The sequence below is a fragment of the Marmota marmota genome, unplaced genomic scaffold (assembly GCF_001458135.2).
Source record: "Marmota marmota marmota unplaced genomic scaffold, marMar, whole genome shotgun sequence".
In the NCBI taxonomy this organism is placed as follows: domain Eukaryota; kingdom Metazoa; phylum Chordata; class Mammalia; order Rodentia; family Sciuridae; genus Marmota; species Marmota marmota.
The window spans coordinates 22,240,611-22,251,956 of NW_026000093.1; the positions used below are offsets into that span (position 1 = coordinate 22,240,611).

Here is an 11,346-nt window from a genome sequence, read left to right on the forward strand (position 1 = left end):
GAAACAATGGAGAGCCCACAGACTTTTCCCTGTTCCTTGATGGCTTACACCATGATGTGGCCACATATGCAAGTATAAGAGAGCACTTTATTTATTTTGGGTAGCTTGATTCATGATGTAGTGTTAACCTGCTTTCCTGTGGTTATAATCACTCTTTCCTTCCCCCAATAAAGACTCTGGATTGTGTTGCATCTGCATGTGCCTCCAAGGAAATCGTGTTTCCGTAAGAGATGGATGACCTCTGAAAATGAAGTTTGTTGATAAGCTTAGGATGTTGCCACAGATGAACCCCAACAGACCTTTAAGTGCGTGTTGGTCTAACCCCTCAGGACCCCAGAGCTACATTTCATGCCACGTTCACACATCACAAGCTCTACCAACCTAGTAAGTGAAAGCAGAAGAAACTCTAAAACTAGCTCCCTATGGTTCTGATATTATATTGTTTGCTGTTCTATGCTATAAAATACTGTGAGAGCTACAGCATTTTCAGATACGAGTGTTCATACTAACTTCTCCTCTTATATCAAGAATAATATAATTTTATTGTAGGAAAACAGGAAATACAGAAAAACAAAATAAAAATCAATTACAATCCTAGTACATTAAGGTAGCTGTAGTTAATATTTCAGTGTGCATGTATACACACAGATATGTATATAATGTATACTTTAAATAGAATAGTACTTAAATATCTTTTCAAGAAAATGAATTTGATTCTAAATCTTTGTTATTGACCATATTATATTCCAATTAATTATTTATTGTTGTTTATAAAATTCTTTTCAAAGGCATGTATAGTTCTAGTCTTTCCATATTCAACGGTAATATAAGCATAGTCAGTAAGCTATTACATTATTTTTTTCCACTATTAATTGTTCTTCCTTGTTTTAGTGTTATAAAAATCTAACAAGACCACTTTAAAAATATGTGATATGTAACCATTTTTTATGAGCTAGTAGATAGAGTTCCTGTTGAAATCAACTTAGGAGCTGAGCATGAATAGGAACAGTATGTTTTGCTGTCTCAAGTCTTTTAGTAATCCAAGCTAGCTCACCCAGAATGGTGAATAGGGGAAAGATATCATTATGCTGAGAATTTTCATATGCAATTTCCCCCAGCAATGTAATATTTTATACCATCAACTAATAATAGCTAAACACAAACTACATGAGTGCCACTGGTTGAAAACTGAGAGGAATAGTTTACTACATGGGGCACCCTCCCACCTCACAGCCTCCTTCTTAGCTCAGTTTTGGCGACAAGCTGTGTCTTAGAAATCTTGTGATATCCTGTCCACATGTAAGCTTTCTATCCTGGTCTCCATAACTCAGCAGCCTCAACCTTTCCTTATTTCTTCTCCTATTAAGCTACATTCACTTAAAACAAAAAACAAAAACTCAGTGTCTTATCTGTGCAAGAATTTTTAATAGATATTTTCCTTGTTGGCATGGTGATTGGCTTTTTCTCTGCTCCACCCTCTTTCTCTTTAGGACACCCTCTTTCTCTTTGTGGGAGCTACTCTTAATTTTTATGTTAACCCTGATATTTTTAATATGAATATGCAGGATGTGGAGTCATTCAGCAATGCATATAGAATTTTGTGGCCAAAGTTGATCTCATGCTCAGGCTTCTGTGTACAGACAGCAGAATAAAACCAAGTCATAATAATCCCTCTACTGATCCTTCACAAAGTGATCCTCCCTGCCTCCAAGCAAGAGGAGAAAAACCCAGCAAAAACAACAACAGCAAACAACTACCAACACCAGACTGATAAAGTGACAAATGCCATGACATCAAGTTTGGAAAAGAACAGCTTTAATGTGCTAATTTCACCCCTGTGCTTTCAAAAAAGACTGTATCAGAGAAAGAAGGTAAGTAAGGAAAATCCAATGAATTCTTCCTTTTGTATCCCTTTGTGAGAGAAGGATGAGTATGAAATTTGAGGGCTGGGTATGTGGCTCAAGTGGTAGCACACTCGCTTGGCATGCACGAGGCACTGGGTTCAATCCTCAACACCACATAAAGATTAAAAAAAAATAAAGATATGTGTCCACCTTAAAAAAATAAAAAATAAATATTTAAAAAAAATTTTAAGGAAAAAGTAGAGGAAAAATTCTCAAGAGTAGGAGTGCCTAGCTACTATCAGCAGCTCATTGGAGAGGTGAACAGATTCTATATTCAATAATTTTAGGGGGCCATAGTCCAAACTTAAGGATCCAAAGCAGGAGTATCCTACCCAGGGAATGAACTACGCCCTCCACCAGGGGTAGGGATCAGGGTAGTGTTCAAACTGGTAAAGACATTTAACAAAATCAGGGAGAAAGCAAAACTTAATGTCATTTAATAAAAGTTACTTAAATTACAAACACTAGGTGGGTCACATTTCCCAGTTCACAAATGGTAGTTTGAAGTGAGAGAAAAAACACAAAACCAGTATGAGAGAGGCAATTAAGAATCATATAGTACCTCTATCAAATGTTTTGGAAGTCCTGAGCTGTGCTGTCCTTCTAAAAATAACCAGAAACAATAAATCTGTACAAATATCTATAGCACACTTCTAATTAAAAAAAAGAAAAGAAAAATAAGTGGGCAATGAATTTTCTGATTTCCTTGTGTTACAACTGAGTTGTGCAAGGTAACTATTTTCTCTGCAACTCTCTGAACTTCTTCACAGGTGCTCCATTGCTATGGGTAATAGAGACAAATCAGAGATAATGTCCTGATACAGAAATTAAGACAGAGCCCTAGGTAAACACTCAGATCTTTAATGCTGTGGATGCCACGTATATTACATCTACAGGCAGCAACAACTCCACCAGTTATGTTATGATTTTTGCTTTCAACAGCCAAACACATTTTAAAGGCCTTCAATGAAGAACAGTCATATTTACCCCAATATTTAACATTTCTGTTGCTCTTTTATCACTTCTGATGGCCTGTGTTCCCTTCTACATCCTGAGGAATTTCCTGTCCTATAAATTTTAGAGCTGATCTACCAGGATGATTCTGTTAGTGTCATCTCTGACAATGGCTTTATCTTGCCTTCATTCCCAAAGGATATTTCTTGCCAAACACAGAATTCTGGGTTGACAGTTATTTTCTTTCAGTACTTGAGAGATATTATTTGACTGTCTTTTGTCTTTATAGCTTCTGATGAGAAAACCAGAGTTGAACAAATAATTATTCCCCTGTATAAGAAATATTACTTTTCTCTGGCTGCTTTCAAGATAATTGGCTTTCAGCAATTTGCTTATGATCGGATTGGGTATAGTTTTCTTTTTCATTTATCCTATTTGAGGTTTTCTGAATTTCTTCAATTTCTAAGTTTTTCTCTTGCACAAAATGTAGGAATTTTTCAGCCAACTATTTCTTCAAATGCTTTTTTCTCTGCTCCACCCTCTTTCTCTTTGGGACACCAGTAAAACAAATGTTAGACTATTTGTTGTCCCACAGGTCCTCAGCATCTGTTCATTTTTTCTATATTTTCCCTCTTCTTTTCAGACTAAATAATTTCTGTGATTCTAACTTCAAGTTTCATGACTCTTTCCTCTGCGATCTCCACCCTGATATTGAGCCTGTTCAGTAAATTTTTTAAAATTTCACCTGCCGTGTATTTCAGTTCAAAAATCTTTTTTTTTTAAATTTTCAACACTATAATAACCAAATAAAGTAAACAAAAAACTCTTAAGTTAGAGTGCAAAATGCACCTTATTGTTTTAAAGGTGCAAAAATAAGAAATATAAACTCATTCATATTTTAAATAGTTGTATGGTAAGTAAATTCCATTTAGAAACATTTTTTAATGGAAAAAAGATTTATTAATCAATTTACAAAAGATAAAAAAAATCAATGTTTAATATCAACTTTAAATAACTAAAAGGGGAAAAACTGTCCTCTATCTTTCTGTTTTCACTTCAAAATCTATGTCTTCTGCTTTTTGCCTTTTGGAGAAAACATTGCATGGTGAGGCTACCATCTTTTTGGGCAAGAGCAAAGATCAAGATCTTCCTTAATACAAGTCTGTGTGGAAGGAAAACCAACTTCCCAGAAATTCTCTGGTGTGCTGGGTGGAATGTAGTGAGATCAGTGTCTTGAGCAGGAATCTCACTTCTTTTCTCTCTCTTCTGCTTGCATATCTGCATAATAAGTTTCACATTCCTTACGAGCCTGCCCAAGCAGATTTCTTCTTTCTTCTTTCTTCTGAACTATCTCAATATGATGAGAATTTTGGAAGCTGGGCTCTCTCTGATGGTCTTTACAATATGGCTCCACAAATGCTTTCTGCTGGATTTTATCCTGTTTATCACCATCTGTGTTTGGTTTCTCTGTGGCAGCGGACAATTCCTCCTCCACATCTGCCATCTGGGAGAAATTATCTGCCAAACAAGATTCGTATTCTTCATGTGTCATCAGATCAAACATATCTTCCAGGCTACCATCCATATTTTTTTCTCCATTTGAACTTTTTTTCTCCTTTTTGCTCTGCTTCATTTTTTAAAGCATGGTGTCACTGACCAATGTACAGTCCATGTCCACTGTCTCTCCCAATCTTGACTGACTACCATTCTTTATCTATTATAGAAACATCCATTTTATACCTAGAGAAGTCTGCTCCTGGATCTATACTCCACTGTGGATCTCTACTCCACTCTATATTTTCAAAGGACACATCTTGATTGTTTTGCAGAGACTTTGTTTTAGCAATTCCACAGGGATTTAATGAAGGACTCATGCAAGTTCATATGCTCCTTGGGCTGACTGGGTTTTAATTTTTATTGGCTCATGAGAACCAGCATCCTTTATGTCATCAAAGAGATTCTCTGTCTCCAAACTTTCACGTGGTCTTAGGGATTTTGAAGACAGGATTTTCTTCTTTTATTTGTAATGGTGTTTTGTTGGCTGGTGAGGATTGATTCAAGGATTGAAGGATGCAGTACTAGGGCTCCTCTGAGGAATCGTTGGGTAATATGCAGCACCCACCCAAGGCCTTGTGGCCTGAGGAAGAGTCTTTTGGAATGGGCTTAAAAGCCTCATAAAGAGTCACTTGCTTAAATCTATTTTTAAAGGTCTCATTTGCTGGGTTTTTTTCTTTTGACACTGAGTAGCTGGAAATCCATCAGACAGATCCAGAGGTATATTCATCATGTTGCCCTCATTCACAGAAAACTGACTATCCCCTGGAAAAGGAGAAGCATTTTCTTTATCAAAAAAGACTTGTGGGCAACTTAACTTCATGCTCACTTTCTTCCTCAGTTTTTTTTTTCCTTTTGGATATTCTGCCTTCCAAGGATCTCAGGAGCATCAGTAATATCATCTTTAATGTGATCAGTGTTATTCTGTTTACCTATGGATTCACTTATATTTTTATTTATAAGTATCTGCCTATTAGAAGATGACTGGCTGATGACCTTGTTCAGTGCAAAGGGCACTGTCTTCAGATCTGGCCTAGGTTTCTCTTATTTAGAAATAGAAATGTTGCTGAAAGGGTTGTTTTCCAATGATTCTTTCCCCAGTGTCTAAAAGACAAGCATATATATTTGTATTCAAACATAAACTACTTTTCACATTAGAAGTAGCTCCAAATACAGGAGATGGACATTGAGTCTGAAAACCTTAAACTTATCTTTACTATTTCTTGTAGATGCCTCAAAAGGCTGTTTCTTGTGATCTGCTTCTGAACAGTGGTAGAGCTTATCACCAAGATAGATGGCTCAGAGGACTTTAAGATTCAGAGTCTTCTTGAGCACTAAATCCAAGTGTTTCAGCAACAACTGTCGCCAAATTAAAAGATGATTTATCAGTGGGATAACTGCTCATTCCACATGTGTACATGCAGTACTCCAATTTACTCTGTGCTTTTTCCATGTATGGAACATAGAGATTCTCCTTTTTGTAGCTGGTTAATAACAGAAAATAAAAGGACTGTCATTGGTGAATCTGGAATAATATTTTTCTCACATTCAAGGTCAGTTGCTTTAATGCTATTGATCATTCTCGATTTTCTGCTGCAGTTGTTCAGAAAGCTTTTTATTTTCTTCCTGAAGAGTATTCTTTTCATTCATGAATCCTGTAATAAGTTTAAGATTCTGTTGTCAAATATTTTTCAAATTCTTGCTGCTATTTCTGCATATGTTCTTCAGTTACTGCACTGGCTCACATAATCCTGCCCTCCATCTCAAGTAAGTACCAGACTCACCCATCTTCTAAAACTTTAATGGTTTCATGAAGGACTTTCTGTTGCTCTCTCAGCAGCGGATTTTTAGTGAAGAATTCTTCTAGTCTTTGTGCTTAGTTACTTTTACTTGTAAACCTGTGCTTCTTTATCATGACATTCTTTTAGTTGTGTCCAAAGTTCCTTAAAGTCACTGGATAGATCTGCAGAATTAGGGCATCCACAACTGCTTCCAGAGATGTTCATCTTAAGAGCTTCACAGGTTCCACAGTTCCATTTGCTTAATGTTTTCTGACATTTTCTGTTACATTATATAGGTATGAAGTTAGCAACTTCTTTGCATTGACGACTGTTGATAACTCTTAAGAATTTTTTTTCTTTTTGTCTTTTCTTTCCTTTTTTGGTCAGTGCTGGGCGTTGGGCGGGGGAGCTGTTAAATTCCTCTGGAGAATGTTGATTTGTATTTTTTAGGAGTCAATCAACCAGCTTATGTTTAGGCCATAACCTAGGTCTAACCCCCTCAGCCAGTGGTTCCAGTCAGGTTTTCTAAGCCTGTGCTCTGTGGTCCAGATCTGCTCTGCACATGTGTTACTCAGTGGTTAGACTGAGACTCTGGTAGTTTTGATCCTAGTTCAGACTCTAAGGCCTTTGCTGTTTCTTTCCCAGGGTAGCTCAGGGGTGAGCCTGGGTCTTAAGGTGGTTGATGCACAGACAGGGAAACCCTTGCTCCAGAAATTTCTCTCTGGGACCTTTCCCCCACACTTTCTGACCTTTGAGAGTCTTTCTCCTTAGCTCTCTGGCTAGAAAGCCGGGATTTTTCTCAGGATTCTCCTCCCAGGATCAAGATCATCATTGGCACTAAGCACTTGTGAGACAAAGGAGAAAGGAAAATGGCAGAAGCCCCTCCCCATGCTCTTCACACTTCAGGGGCCCCTTACCCTGCTGTGGACAGAGAGGTGGGTTTTCTCCTGGAGATTCCAGGTGCCTTTACTGCCAGTGTCACTTGGTGGTACAATTTTATGACTAGGACTGCCATCAGGTAAGGACCAGAAAAGAAAAGTGTCAGAAAGGAAAAGAATGTTCTTCCCTGCCCGCCCCCCACTCTCTCCAGCCCACAGAGGCCCTGCTTCACTCTCATCAGGTCAGCAGCAGGAGGCCTCCCCTGGAGATTTTGCCGTCCACACCTGCCACTCAATCCAGAGCATCCCCCTAGGTCAATGTCAAGGATAAAGGAGGGTAACTCACTGCCATACCGGTCATTCTTCCAGCGCTGACTTTCTTCTCATCGGTCTGATCTTGGTAGCTTTCCAGAATGCTCATGCAGTTGCCTGATTGTTCTGTACAGAGTTGTTTGAATTAATGAGAGAGAGAGAGAGAAAGAGAGAGAGAGAGAGAGAGAGAGAGAGAGAGAGAGAGAGAGAGAGGCTCTAGTGGGCTTAGTCCATCTTGGCTGGTGCCAGAAATGCCTCTTTGTCTTTGTGTCAAATGCCCAGCCTCTTGGATAGTGTTCATCTCCATTTCCTGTTCCTGATTCTCTCTAGGAAAATATCTGGGTGATCAGGGTCAGGGTGTGTGTGTGTGTGTGTGTTGTGTATTCTACATAATACAATGTTAGCAGTAGAGTAGGGGGTCTCAGATTCCCTTCTGTGTCATTTAAGTATCCAAAGATACGTTGGTACCCATTGAACACAATTTCTATTGGGCTGCTGTTGGTCCCAGCCAGCATTTGGGAGCCATGTTTTTTATTGATTCTTTTTAGTTATATATGACAATAGGATTCATTTTGGCATAATTATTATAGCATGGAATATAATTTGTTCTAATTCATTCATCAGTTCTCCCCCTTCCTTTCTCCCCCCACCTTCCTTCTGTTTTTTTTTCTTCTACTCTACTGATCTTTCTGTTATTTACTTATAGTTTTTTGTTTAAATCAGTGTCTTGTGGATGTACATTATGTTAAGATGCACTGTGGTATACCCATATATGTACAGAGGAAAGTGAGGTCAGATTCATTCCACTGTCTTTCCCTGTCTCATACCTTCCTTCTCTTTATTCCTTTTGTCTACTCCACTAATCTTTCTTCTATTTTTTTTAATCCCCTGCCCTATTTTGTATTAGCTTCCATGTATCAGAGAAAACATTTGACCTTTGATATTTTGGGACTGGCTTATTTCACTTACCGTGATTGTCTCCAGTGCCATCCATTTACCAGCAAATGCCATAAATTCATTCTTCTTTATGGCTGAGTAATACTCTATTTCTTTATCAATTCATCTGTTGACGGACACTTAGGTTGATTCCAGAGCTTAGATATTGTGAGTTGTGATGTGATAAATACTGATGTCACTGTGTTTCTGCTGATTTTAAATCCTTTGGATATATACTGAGGAGGGTGGTAACTGGGTCAAAGGGTGGTTCCATTCCTAGTTTGTTAAGGAATTTCCATGCTGCTTTCCAGAGTGGTTGCACAGTTTGCAGTCCATCAACAATGTTTGAGTGTACCCTTTTCCCCACATCCTTGTTTTTATTGTTATTTGTATCCTTGATAATTGCCATTCTGGCTGGAGTGAGATGGAATCTCAGTGTAATTTTTAATTTGCATTTCTCTAACTGCTAGAGATGTTGAACATTTTTTTTTTCATTTATTTGTTGACCATTGTATTTCTTCTTTTGAGAAATGTCTGTTTAGTTCCTTTGCCTGCTTATTGATTGGGTTATTTTTGTTTTTGGTGTTAAGTTTTTTGAGTTCTTTGTAACCTGGATATTAAATCCCCTATCTGTGGCAAAGATTTTCTCCCATTCTGCAGGCTCTCTCTTCATGCTCTCGATTGTTTGCTGTGAAGAAACTTTTTAGTTTGATACTATCCCACTTATTGGTTCTTGATTTTATTTCTTGCTCTTTAGAAGTCTTGTTAAGGAAGTCAGTTCCTGAGCTGACATGTTGGAGTATTGGGCCTACATTTCCTCTAACAGTTGCAGGGTTTCTCATCTAGTTCCTAAATATTTGATCCACTTGAGTTGACCTTTGTACAGGGTGAGAGATAGAGGTTAAGTTTCATTCTACTACATATGGGTTTCCAGTTTTCCCAGCTCCTTTGGTTGAAAAGGCTATTTTTTCTCCAATGTATGTTTTTGGCACCTTCGTCTAGTATCAAATAACTGTATTTATGTGAGCTTTTCTCTATGTCTTCTATTCTATTCCATTGTCTTCATGCCTATTTTGGTGCCAGTACCATACTGTTTTTGTTATTATAGCTCTGTAATATAATTTGAGGTCTGGTATTATGATGCTTCTTGCTTTGCTTTTCTCACTAAGGGTTGCTTTGGCTATTTGGGGCCTCTTATTTTTTCAAATGAATTTCTTTTTTTTTTTTAAAGAGAGAGTGAGAGAGGGAGGGAGAGAGAGAGAGAGAGAGAATTTTTTTAATATTTATTTTTTAGTTATCAGCGGACACAACATCTTTGTTTGTATGTGGTGCTGAGGATTGAACCTGGGCCGCACGCATGCCAGGTGAGCGCGCTACCACTTGAGCCACATCCCCAGCCCCTTCAAATGAATTTCATGACTGCTTTTTCTACTTATATTAAGAACATCATTGGAATTTTAATAGGAATTGCATTAAATCTGTATAGAACTTTTAGTAGTATGGCCATTTTGATAATATTAATTCTGTCTATCCAAGAACATGAGTAGGCCATCTTCTAAGGTCTTCTTCAATTTCTTTCTTTAGCATTCCAAACTTTTCATTGTAGAGATACTTTACCATGTTTGATAGATTGATTGACAAGTTTTGTTGTTATTTTTGAGGATACTGTGAATGGGATAGTTTTCCTAATTTCTTTTTCAGCAGATTAATCATTGGAGTATAGAAATATGATTAGTTTATGAGTGTTTATCTTGTGTCCTTCTAGTTTGCTGAATTCATTTGTAAGCTCTAGAAGGCTTCTGGAGGTTTGGTTTTTTTCCTCTTCTAATAATAAGATCATATTTTCAGCAGAGATAATTTGAACTCTTCTTTTCCTATTTGTATGCCTTTCATTTTCTTCTCTTGTGTAGGACTATGTTTGAATAAGTGTGATGAGAGTAGGCATCCTTGTCTTATTTCTTTTTTTAGAGAAAATATTTTTAGTTTTTCTCCATTCAGAATCATATTGGCCTTGGGTTTAATATATAGCCTTTACAATTTTGAGGTAAGTTCCTTCTATCCCTAATTTTTCTAGTATTTTAACCATGAGTAGGTGCTATACTTTGTCAAATGCTTTTTCTGCATCTATTGAGATGATCGTGTGAGTTTTATCTTGAAGTCTATTTATGTGGTGAATGACATTTATTGATTTGCATATGTTGAACCAAACTTGCATCCCTGGGATGAAACCCACTTGACCATCGTGCACTCTTTTTAATGTGTTTCTGCATTCAGTTTGCCAATATTAAGAATTTTTGCATCAATGTACATCAAGCATATTGGTCTGAAGTTTTTTTCATTGATGTGTCTTTGTCTGGTTTTGGCATCAGGGTGATAGTGGCTTTGTTAAATGAGTTTCTGAGAGTCATATTTTGTCCACCCCCTGGAGCCACTATCCTATCATTTCCAACTTGAGTCAAAGTTCCTGTCTACTTCATCCTATTTCTCTCTTCTATCTCCTCTGGGCCTGTAAGAACCACAGATGTGGTTCAGTCTCACCTACTGCTTGCCTTTTGACACATCCTCCCTTTGACTTCTGTGCCATGCCATCAGTGATCCTCAGGAGCTGTTACTCTGGACTTTCAACTTCCCCTCTCATATCCAGAGAGTCAAATCTCCTGGCCCACTATACTCAGTCACCCTGCCCCCATTTGGCTGCTGTTACAAGCCAAGCTCCAACCTCTGCAAAAAAAGTGGATGTGCAAGACCCTGGCATCTCGCTGCCTCCCTTGTTCTCTGTCTCTCTGCTTCCTTCTTCTTCAATTTCTCAGGCCTAAAGTCCCGGCTTGCTCCTTTCCCTTCCTGTCTAGCATAGATCTCTCACGTGTAAAATGATATTATCTTATTCTTGCTGTGTTCAAAAGAAAAACAAAGAGACCTAGAAATCCTGTTCAAAATCAGCCATAGTTAAGAACACAGAAGCTGTGATAAAGGAACACATATAATATTAAAATACAAGAGGGGTGGGCAAAAGTCTTTAGAGCAATC

The 11,346-nt window shown here is 37.8% G+C and overlaps 1 pseudogene; it reads right to left on the reverse strand.

The window, feature by feature from the left end:
- Positions 1-3,921: 3,921 nt before the first annotated feature.
- LOC107142281 lies at positions 3,922-6,418 on the reverse strand (annotated as a pseudogene).
- Between the last annotated feature and the right edge of the window lie 4,928 nt (positions 6,419-11,346).